The 11,790-nt window shown below is 42.8% G+C and overlaps 1 protein-coding gene across 1 annotated transcript in view; it reads left to right on the forward strand.

Moving 5' to 3' along the window:
- The first annotated feature begins 702 nt into the window (after window positions 1–702).
- Window positions 703–11,790, forward strand: part of cicb (capicua transcriptional repressor b) — a 71,429-nt gene continuing 60,341 nt past the window's right edge. Inside the window, exons 1-2 of the mRNA XM_039771351.1 lie at window positions 703–842; window positions 1,577–1,685. The gene's annotated coding sequence lies outside the window, so the exon portion shown is untranslated. The remainder of the gene's footprint in view (window positions 843–1,576; window positions 1,686–11,790) is intronic.

The following is an 11,790-nucleotide window of genomic DNA, read 5'->3' on the forward strand; positions in this document are numbered from 1 at the left end:
CCCTTAATGAGTGAGTGTTTCCCTGTCCAAGGCTAGCTACTTATTTGCACCCAGTGCTGTCTGGATAGAGTCCACCAAACTGAACTGGATACAAAAGTTAAAATTTCATGGAAGGATGATGGTGCAAGTTTGCATTCCATTCCCTGTATTACTTATTTGCAGTCACTAACTACCTCCATCCTACATGTGAAAGCTATAGTATTGCTGCTCTCTTTTAGCGCAGCCTTAAATTCATATCGCTTACTGCTTTCTTAGCGCAGATTTAATCCCCGTGTCTCGTTTTCATTGCTAAACTTATTTAAAGCGTAAAGAATTTAGACTCACTCGTCCTCTCCTCTTTAAGTACCCTGATTTGACTCTCCCCTTTTTTTCTGGTGTGGCTCAGCCGGTCCATTGCTTTATTCACACCCTTTTCTCTGTCTTATTGAATTCGGCAGGCGACCCCCGTTTAACTTGTGGTAGCAGCGTTATATAAGCGCGCCAACAGCTGTACAGGGTATGTCGGTAGAATGAAGACCCCGCCCACGGTGCACAGCTGGTGGCAACACGCGCACTGACATCATCAGTTCGCCCTGTCATTGGTCCCAACTTGGACCAATCCGCAATCAGAGTAATGACGTCAGTTTCAAAGGTTTCGTCCCGGCTGGCTCAGGAGTAGAGGGGCGTAGTTTAAAGTGTTGATGTCATGGAGAGGGAAAGGGAGGGTGTTGTCTGATTGGTCGAGCGGAGTCAGGAAAACGAGTTCTGTTGCCGAGAGAGAAACAGCGCAAGAGAAAAAACAAGACTGGAGTTAAAAAAAAATCTAACTTTAAAAAAAAAATCGGCAGCTCAACGAAGGACTGGTAAGTTTTGAAGTTTCAACACAATGTCCTTTCAGTTAACATGTACTTAAATTCCGAATAATTCTGATATAGAGATGTATCTAGGTAAACCTTGTGCAATAAACTCGGATCGTTATTTAATCATATAGAAAGTGTAAAGAGTTTTCAAACTCCCCCACCCCCTCCCATTAACTGTCTTCCTCTACGTTAGATTGTGGACTTCTCGTTCATCAGATGCTTGGAAGCAAGGGAGAGGGAGGGCTGTAGTTTTTATAGCCTGCCTCAAGAAATAAGTTCTGCGCGACAAAAACAGTTAACAAACTACAACTACCACAATTTCCTACCCGGTATTTTTGTTGCGCATGCGCTTTCCGTACTGGTAAACAAGCGCCGTATAATCAAGTTCTGTAGCACCGATTGGGCCTTTTTTGAGCTATCTCTGGTGAAAACTTTCTGACAGGTTACTGTACCTGCCAATCTTGATGAGACTAGAAGAGAGACACGCTCCGCCTATCCTCTATTCCTTTGATTGGTTCTTATGCTCTGCCTGGGTGCCTGACTTTGACAGCTAGCTCCTCCCTTCCTTCTTCCACACGCCACTTATTGGCTACTGTACCTGTCAGTGACTGCTGATTGGCTGTTCTGCCCAGCTGTTAGAGTTTCATTCACCATTTTGTGTCTGTAGAGTAAAACAGACAGGGAGAGTTTTGGTCTGTTGTTGTTGTTATTCTTCCGTATAATTTTATTTATTTTAGTCTTTTCCATGAAGAAAAACAGAAGAACACGTCACAACAAAGAAGGAATGGGTCAAATCGCTGTTCTGACAGTGTATCGATGATCGGAAGGCGCTGATTTCGGCTCAGAGTGAGTAGTTTGCACCGCTGCCCGGGGAAAGGCTGGCTGTAGTACTGGAGTACAAGAGGGAGGGAGGAGGGAGCTGTGGCAATGAAGTGGGGATTTCTGGAGTAAACGAAGGCGGAAGGGGAGGCTAAAACAACTAGGGTGAGTCTTTGGTTGTACGAGGAGAAGGCAATAGTAAGGCAGAGTGTGAAAGTGAGGATTCTAGTGTGCAAGAGGCAAGTCTGAGTGGGCTGCTTATTCTGAGTGGGGGATTTCTGCAGTACTTAAGTGTGACAGAGAGGTTCTGGGGGTGCAGTGAGGGTTGCTAGAATAAGAAGCATAAAGCATGGGACAGGAGCAGTCTGGCTGAATGCAGATAGGAGGAGGTGTAGAGTGAAAAGGCTGCAAGGAAGCCTTCTACGATAATTGGTCAGGAGAAGTGGTCTTGTGCATTGAAGCAAGTGTTTCTAGAATAAGAAGAAGCCACACAGAGGCTGAAGCAGTGAAATGATATTGTAAGACAATGGAATGAAGGAATGAAGTAAGGGCTTCCAAAGGAAAAAGTAAGAAGCAGTAGTGTAGCTTTAGATAGAAGAAAGAGGACAAAAATAAGTCTAGCCGACAGTGAAAGATAAGATAGTCTTGAGTTAAAGAAAAGCTTGAAGACAGTGTAGTAGTAGTAGTAACATGAAGGGGTACATAGTATTAAAGTGAAAGCTTTTAGATCACTAAGCATCTACACAGCAGCTGAAGCAGAAGTCTAAAGTATTAAAGGTCAGTTAAAGTGAGCTGCACAAAATGGATGAAGGATTTGAATATATGACCTGATGGTACAAGGCTGTGAAGTGAAGAATTGTGAGCTTGTAGAGTAAATAGCAGAAAGCACAAGTATATGGAAACCTTTCTAGGGGTAAGTAGATACCATATGGAGTGAAAAGCTGCAAAGAGGTCCCTGTTACATAAAAGTGAGCCTTCTGTAGTGAGAGCTCCTAGAATATAAACCACTTGAAAAGATGGTCTAGAGCAGTAGTGGGGACAGCCATCGTAAATAGTGAAGGTGGACTTTTAAATTGGATGGGACTGTGTGGTATTGTTGAGTATTATGTTTAGGTGGGAATGAACTTGAGAGTGACTGGTTTCTACAGTAATGGAGTATTACAGGATGCTGAAAAAGGTAAAACATTGAAATAAGGATGAAATCTGGATTCTGGTGAAGATGACAGAATTGTAGGCAGTGCAATCTGAAAAGACTGCAAGCAAAAATCAGTGTAGTCACATGTGGGCTTCTAGAATAAGATAACCTGTAAAGAAGCTTCAGGAGTAATGATGTGGGGACTTTAAACATAAACCGGGAGCTACAATGAGTTATAGAGAAGCCAGAATAGGCTGCAGATTTCAGTTTAGGGCTTCAGCAGGACTGATATGTTTATGAGACACACAGGAGTGGTGCAGTGGAGAGAGTGCTTATAGAGTTAAAGAAGGAAATGAAGGTCACGTAGTATGAAAGACCGTAGTAAAGAAATTGAGTTCTGATAGTAGCCAGAGATTTACTATGGAACAACTAGAGCTCCAGAATGGACAGAAACTAGTAAAATGCAGCAAAGATGATTATAGACAGGAACTTTTAAAGCATTGCAACTAGATGGTTAGCCTTCCAGCCAGAAGTCGTTGGCATAGCTGGACGTATCATGCCTTTGTCAAGAAGATGGGCTTAGTTTGGCATCTAAATGTAATGATGGAGACTCTGGTGTACTGGAATGATTGCTTTTAACAATGTAGCTGCAGATGAAACATATTAGGAAAAACATAATAGGAAGGCCCTAGTGTAGGAGAAATCATATTAGCAGGAATGACTCGAGTGCATGCAGTCTGTTTGCAGTCTGCTCACAAAGTAAATAAGCCAGCTGTAAGTTTGCCGGGTGAGAACGTTAGCTCTGGTATAGCAATATGGAATAGAACAGGTCTGCTGGTTAAAGGAGTGTCTGTCTGATGTGTCTGGACATGTAAAGGCTCTGTTCAGATGTGCTTGGCCATGACAGAGGACACCAACAGCAATACAAATCTTGCACACGATCAGTCGGCTGTGGTGTGCTTATGGTGATGCAAATTAAGTGCAGGGCTATGGCCCAAATATTCTCCTTTCCCAGTCTGAAATTTCATTTTAGCTTGCCATTGCTAACCAGTTCAGTAGGCTATTTAAATCATGTGGTATTTCCACACAGCTGAATTTCTTTTCTTTTTCTTTTTAAGCTAGGGTTTAAAAATAGGTGTAGCAGGAAGGGTATTCGCCTGGTACACACTGAAAAATTAGCACAATGTGTGTGAAACTACTTGCATATGTGAGCATTATTATTTAGAGGCAGGAGAAGGTGAAGATATAATGTTCCCACTCTCGCCGGAACGGCTCCCTGCAGTTTGTGGCTGTATTTAAACTCTGTCATTCTATGGCATTCGAGATAATTCTACAGAAGACTATAAAATAGCCTAGAAAATTCTAGGCCATTTATGAAGGCGTTAAGACTTACTGCCAATACCCTTTAAGTAACTTAGGGATTGAGTCTTTTGCTTGCTGCATTTAAACATTCTAAAGACAGTGTTATGGTGAGTGATGATATCATGGCATCATTTAGTCTTAATAAAATAAACAGTAATTGTGCAGCATACAACTCTGAACTGCACAACCTCTAGAGTGAAAGGCAGCAGTCGAACTGTCTTAGAAGACTTATAGAGAACCATACCAAGCAATAATCTGACACCATGCAGTGCCTTTGTGTGGGGAAAAGACATGTTTAATTAATGTCTCACAAAACCCGTACAGAGACGAAATCACAAGCTTGTGCCAGCAACACCTTTTCCTTGGCGTTGGATTCTGAGATCTAATTTGATGATGATAATAATAATTTGTGATGGACTGATACCCCCTACACTGTGGGAGCCTGCCTTGCACCCATTACTGGTAGAATGGGCTGCAGAGGAGGGTATGCTGAAACGGGGAAAAAGCCGACACAAGAATTAGAAGGATAATGAATGATAATAATACCCATGATCCTGAATTGGGTTAAGTAGGTTAGAGAATATTGATGATGATAATAATAGTTATTCATTTTTTTAATTCCATATTCTGATTAAGGATATTAGGGTTTAACAAAACAGTAGGGGATTTCACTATGGTTTCATATGTCTGTATTAGATTATTTGGAAAATAATACATCTCATGATGCAGTTTTGCTGTCAAGAGAGCACAATCTGCATACACGCAATGGACATACAGGGTGAACCAAAATGAAGTACCACATTTGTCAAGGTCGTTGCGTGAGGTAGAGGCAGACGAGTGGGTTGTAGTGGGGGTCCTGTGATAGGCGATCCCTTGTAGTTTTCAGACTTTCGCTGTCGAAGTGTTATTCAAAAACAACAAATCCATTATCACTACGCAACTCGCCTTCCGAACGCACTTCACGTCACAAATCGGAAAACAATTCTTGAGTGGGTGGCTAAATTCAGACAGACGGGTACAACATTGAACAGGAAATCTCCAGACCATCCTCAGACTATATGAACGCCTGAAAACATCCAAGCTGTAAGGGTATGAATTTTGTAGTTTCCCAGACGTTCAGTGCACAAACATGCCCTTAGGCATTTCCAACACAGCTTTGAGGAGGATTTTTCATGAGGGCCTTAATTTCTATCCATACAAAATGGTGGTAGTGCAGGAACTCGCTGAGAGAGACTGGCAGAGCCGCAGAGAGAACGTTCTGCATACTGGTCATCGAGATGCCATCATCATGTGCAGTGACGAGGCACATTTTCATTTGAATGGTTGCGTAAATAAGCAAAACTTTCACTATTGGACTGAAACCAACCCTCGTGAACTTCATGCACAGTGAGCCTGTTACAGTTTGGTGTGCTGCTGCAGAATTTGACATTGTAGGCCCTTACTTTTTTGAGAAGGGGGGAGCAAAAAAGAAAAAAATCTATTTTGTGTACCCTTTCTTGTGTCGTAAATAAATGTATTTTTATCTGGTAGTGTTTTTGCAGAATAAACGTTTGAAATGTGGTACTTGTCTTTGGCTCACCCTGTATTTATCTGACACCGATGACATTTGCAGTCCTAAATGCAATTCTGATTTGCAGGTGACCAGGGCCTGTTTGAGCAGCACCTGGCACAAGGCAGGGAACAACCCTGGGTGGTGTGCCAATTTCAAATTGCCAGTTCATCGAAGGTGCTCATCTGTGGGATAAGGGTGAAAAGCCAGAGCATCTGGGGAGAAAAATCACAAAGACAATGTAGGAATCTCCTGACTTACTTTAAATGAGCCATGATGGCGATATGTTGGTGGAGATAAATAAATTAGTGAGAGGATAAAATTATTAACCAATTTTGGCTATTTTTCAAAAAATGCTTTGTTTTGGATTGTGCTAACAGTATCCCGTGATATAACTTTACTGTGATATCTGGGCTATCCTGATATTTGAAAGATTCAAGTTGGTTGTTAGGTGAACAATAAAGAGAGTTTACTTTTGCTTTTTCATGACTTCCTCGCTGCTGTGTTCCTCAGGCAGTCGGGGTAGGCTCTGCTTCACTGTGACTCTAAAATGTTTCAATAATTACTAGCTCAACAATATGCAGAAACTGCTTCAAGCAGCTCTTTTGATTATACGTTTTATTTATTATTTGTGGTTAAATACGTACATAGACAACGCGCAGACTTTATACAAACACTGGTTGTAATTTAATTTCCAAACAGGCATATTATGTAACTCCAGACAGCGTGCATCTGAATCTGCCTTGCATGTCATCATCCGCATTGACCAGCATTATGTGTTCTCCTGAAAACTAGAACTGATTATCGTTTTTATTTGTGGCACCTATTTTATCAGAAAAATGGTTGAGCCTTGATAAATAGTAATTAGGGGAGCCAATGAAGGAAGAAAGAAAGGCTTCCTTTCCCACTGCCTAGGTGGGCAGAAATTCCCTTGTTCAGTTAGCAGGCCAGTGTACTTTCCAATCTAATGTGTGTAAAAATGAAGGAGGGCCACTTCAAAAACTATCAGGACAAATCCTAGCTGAATAATGTGTTTCAGCAAAGAAGGTTTTTAATTTGAAAAGACCTCAAAGATAATAAAGCTCCCTGTAATGGTGGCAATGCAGTAGCACACTGTGCTCCTTGATATGTTCACCTAGTATAATGTCTTGCCTTTAGTTTTACTGGGCTCCGTTGCACCGCATTTGTCTCTGAACCTCATTCCATGACACACTTTCTTGTTATTTACCACTCGCATTTGTTTTCGCTGCTTACGTCTAAGGCTCTATTGCAGTGTAGAAGAGTGCAGGACGTTGCTCTTTGCTGACTAGAAGGAGACAAATCCAGTTTAGCATGCCTGGTCACTCTGAAGACGTGCTCTGGTATGCTGCAGATCCACATTCTGGAACAAGGTGGACAGATAAGCTATACTTGCATCTTAAAATTCAAATTCAAACAGAATGTGTGTTAACAATTAAACTTTCGTGTTATTGTTTTATAATGGCACTCATTCTGAGACATTTTTATTAATGGTTTATTTTAATGGAGCCCTTGCTAGGATGGCTTTACGTGATGTCTGTGAGGGAGACACATTTGTTGATGTCTGGAGGTATAATACGGTACGTGTCTATCAGTAGTCCTTCAGGAGCTCTCGTGAAGCATGGCAAAGGCAGTCCTGGTAAAGCTCCCTGAGCCCGGAAGGTAGTGATATCACACACATATTTGAGTTACTCCTTTGAATCATTCAGGAAAGGAGCTTCTGTGTTTCTTTACAATGGAAAGTTTCAGCGGAGCAGTGCAAATTACACAGAAAGACAGGGAAAGGATCTAGAAATGAACCCTACACCTGCAGTGATGAGAGTCTTACAGCAGAATATCTCATTCTAGGGGCAGCATCCTTGGTTTTGAATTGCACATCTCGATCTTGAATGTTCTCCCTGGGTATGCACAGGTTTTCCTGTCTGTACTGCAGTTGTCCTCCCATATCCCCAGAGGTGTGTAAGTTGGGTCCATTTTACATGTGTGCTCCTGTAGGGGAGTGTGTGTGTGTGTGTGTGTGTGTGGGTGAGTTTGCCTGGCTCTCTGTCTGTGGCCACTACCTGCCTTTTGTCCAGTGATGCCAGGCCCCAGTGATCCTGAATTGTATTAATCGAGACTGCAGTATGACCGATTCCTCCATTACTATGAAATACTGCACAGCACTATATTTTGGACAGGCTAGAATAGTAACACAAAAATCTCATATTATAGCAATCATGGTGGGAAGGCACATATACCAACCAGCTGTACCTTATCTTTCGTACCCATGTGTCCAGATTAAAAAATCTATATTGTAGACTCTGGCATTTACGAGCCAGCAGCTCAATGTACACACAGCTTCTGGCATCTTGGAGGAACAAGCATATGCTAATCTACAAGATTCCAGTATCCGTGAGGTAAACGGTTCTTCTTGTAGCGCATAGAGAGGCTACTCTGCAGTGTTCTTGTGAGGTGGACGCATTCCTCAGCTAATGTACTGCCACCCAAACATCTGGAATGTAAATACATGGGCACTAATTTAATTCATTGTGTGTTCACCATAAGGCTCTCATTGCACATCTCCGCTCTAATAACACTTTGAGGGACATGCTGTTATTGTTCGTTACTAAATGCCACTGCTACTGCATTCAGTTCAATACTAACCAATGTTAGTTCCTGGATGGTGGCCTGTTGTACAGGTAGGACTCCTAAACCGCTTACCTCTGCGGCTAACTAACATTGAACTGTGAACCACATGTTCACTCCACAGGGAGTTAGAAGTATGACACCAATTATGTAACATTACAGTGCATACAAACAAAACAAAGACAGAATCCAGAGTGATTATATCTTGAAAAAGAGTACTTTAGGACTAAATAGCCCTTGAGCTCCATTAAGAGAGGTGAGTTTGTCTTTGCTTTGATAGGGTAAGCCCTTAGGTGCTGGGTGCAGAGTGAGCTCCTTTTTAGGATGGTGGCTTAGGTATTTAAAATACTATTGCTTGTGCTTACATAAGACGTTCGGCCATGACGTGCCTTTGTCCAGTCATTGTGGTTATATGCGTACTAACATGGCTTCTCATGGTAAAGGTGCTGTCTGTTTTTAATGTGTGCAGTCGTGTCTGGCACTTGGCACCAGCTGAGGACAGAGTAGAACAACTCATTTACCTGCCACTCTACTTGTACTTAGGATTAGAGGCAAAGTTCAGCTACTGTGTCTTCCAGCTTGGCAGAAAACTGCTGAGTGGAGTCAGTTCTGATCTCAGATTCACAGTCTCACTTGGCTTTGAGGGACTGAACTGTACGCTTGAAGTGATACCCCGTCACATTAGCTATCTGGCGCACAGAATTCAAAACAAATCCCCTCATTTTACCTTTCAGCCTCCTGGCTTACAATAAATTATGCAGTTAGTATCCTGAACCAGTTGCTATCTCTTATTGGTGTATGTGTGTCCGCCCAGTTACTCTGGTTTTCCTCCCAAACCTCAAGACTGGCATATTAGGTTGACTGACAACGGTAAACTGTCCCGTTGTATGTGAGTGAATGTGCCCTGCAGTGCAGTGGCTTCCTTTGCAGGGCTGGATACTTAGAGGTGGGCTGTGGCTCATTGGGGGCCCTATAACAACAAATTGGTGACAGAGCAGTGAAAGCATGGAAACTGAGTCGGATGGCCAGAGTGACGCTGGGAGTTATGGGTTGAAGGAAAAACAAAACGGTGTAATATTTCCCTTGTTCTTATTCTGTAAGTATCAAGTCACTTACCCGTTAAACCCCAGTCAGTCGTCATACTGACACTTCCCAACACTGCCAGTGAGACCACGCGCATGGCTTGCATTCTACAGCTTTAATCAAAAAATCAGGTCAAAATGATTCATTATTATTGTTTGTATTTATTTGGCAGAAGCCTTTAGCCAAGGAAACTTACTAATACAAATCTGTTTACTTGGGGGCAGTGTACAGTACCAGGCTACAAGGAAATACAGAACACATTTTAAAGTAGACCACACACCACTGAGCGCTACAGTTAGTACAAAAATGAGCAGCCTACCAAAACCAGTTAGCTCTCGGCTGATTGGCCCGAGACAACTGAAGATTTCCAGCAGGGGAGTGGCAGGGTAGAAAGCTTGACCAGTCCCAAAATGATTTGTGGAGAAGGGGTATCAGCTGTGCCACTGGATTGCCATCTTGTATATAAACGTCTACACGTGGAAGTGTGTGTTTCTGTCTGGCCTGGAAGTGAGAGGTGGAGTCTGGGTAAGGTCTCTGCCTCCGAGGAAACTGAAAACTCGCTTAGCCACTAATAACACAATCGGGGGCCATCACATCAGCAAAACGAAACCTGCGAAGAAAGACAAAGTCGCTTAGCCACTAACGACGGAAAAACGGTATCCCTTTTACTTTCCCTCCTGCCGCTAATGCACAAGCGAGGCGAGCACATCGTCAAAACGAATCCTCCTAGGAGAGAGATGCCCAGAGTAGTTTCTTTCAATTACCTGACATCTCTACATTTCAGTTTTTTTTTCCTGACGATTTCAAGAGTTTCTAGGAGGTTTACACAGCCAGTAGTTAAATGTGTTTCATGCCAAAGGCTGTACTCTTGGGCTCTGTTAGTGTGGGGTGCGCACAGGTACACACACACACACACACACATCTTACTATCCAGTCCCGTCTTGGACTTCATGCACTGATATGGCAACATAATTGGCATTCTGAAGCCTGGTAATGTTGGGCACTGCGGTAGGAAGATAAACTGCTGACAAACCCTAGGACCGGATCCTGTAGATGGTAGGCTGTTGACTTTTTACTGCTGATCGGGGCAGAGCGCTTCTGCCTGCTCAGGGTCAGCCTGTAAGTCAGGAAGGCTGCAGGCTCATGAAATATGAGAGGGTCGGGTGTACAAGTGCCACGACTGCATTCTGCTACAGTCCGAATGGGTCTGTGTCTGCAGTGACAGTAACAAGGTGAACTTACAGTACCTTTATTGAACTGAGCTCATCCAAACACAAAGCTGTGCTGTCTTGAGACTTGACCAGGTGAAGGGTCAGACATAAACCCAAAACGACTTGGACTTTATGCTTGTAAGGCCGTAATCTCTTGTCTAAACACAGAGGTTTAAGTATGGCAAAGGCGGCTACTTTTAAGAGCCAACTAGAGCAGTTTTTGAGGTAGTAATACTGCAGGTTTAATATCACTCCATTTTCTAACCAGGTTTGTGGGATTCTGTTGTGCATGAAGCCTCTTTGTCTGTTGCAGGGTGGAGATCTGTTCTGATTATCTATGTTGGAAACTCTGATTTTTCTCAGAGCAGATGAGGGGGAGTGAGAAAGAGAACTGTGGAGGTGATAAGGTCACAAGATCAACATACTCAATTCTCTGAAGCACTAGCTCACACCTAGGTCTCCTGCTGTTTCTTCAGGAGTCTTTAAGCATTAGGAAAATGAAGCGTTTTTAGTAAGACCAGAAAAAAAGATCAGAGCAGCCCCATCAAGAGTCCTTTTACTGGCTGGGCTGACTTGCTGTTACTTGAATATGGTTGCTGTGGTATTTGAGTGAGTGCTCTTCTTTATCTCTGGGTCTTTACGAATCTGGTATAGGATTTCCATTCTTGACCAAATCCTGCCCCTGGACTTGTCCTTGTGTAGCTTACATGTTATTTCTTTGTCTACTTGGGCTATCCTCCATTGTTTCTCCCACATCCTCAAAGACATGCAAGTGAGGTTAACTGTCAATTGTGTGTGTGGTTGTGTGTGTAAGTGGGCTGTGCAGTGGGCTGCCACTCTGTCCAGGGTTGTTTCTTGACATGTGCCCTGTGGTGTTGGGATAGACACTAGCTTTCATGGCCCTGAAGTGGATTTACTGATTTAAGAATCGTATTTAATGATTTCCATCCTTTTCTTCTAATGACGCAATGTGCCTACTGCTTTTTGTTTCAACGCCGTTCCTAACCAATGAACGCATCTCTTGACTGAACTCAGAAATGGCTTGATTCAGACTTTCTAATTGTTTTTAATAACGTTGATTTACGTCTGAGACTACAGCTTTGAGTTTCTGTCTGATGTGGCTCATTTGATAACAGAACGATAGGTGCC

This window comes from Polypterus senegalus, chromosome 12 (assembly GCF_016835505.1).
Source record: "Polypterus senegalus isolate Bchr_013 chromosome 12, ASM1683550v1, whole genome shotgun sequence".
Lineage (NCBI taxonomy): Eukaryota > Metazoa > Chordata > Cladistia > Polypteriformes > Polypteridae > Polypterus > Polypterus senegalus.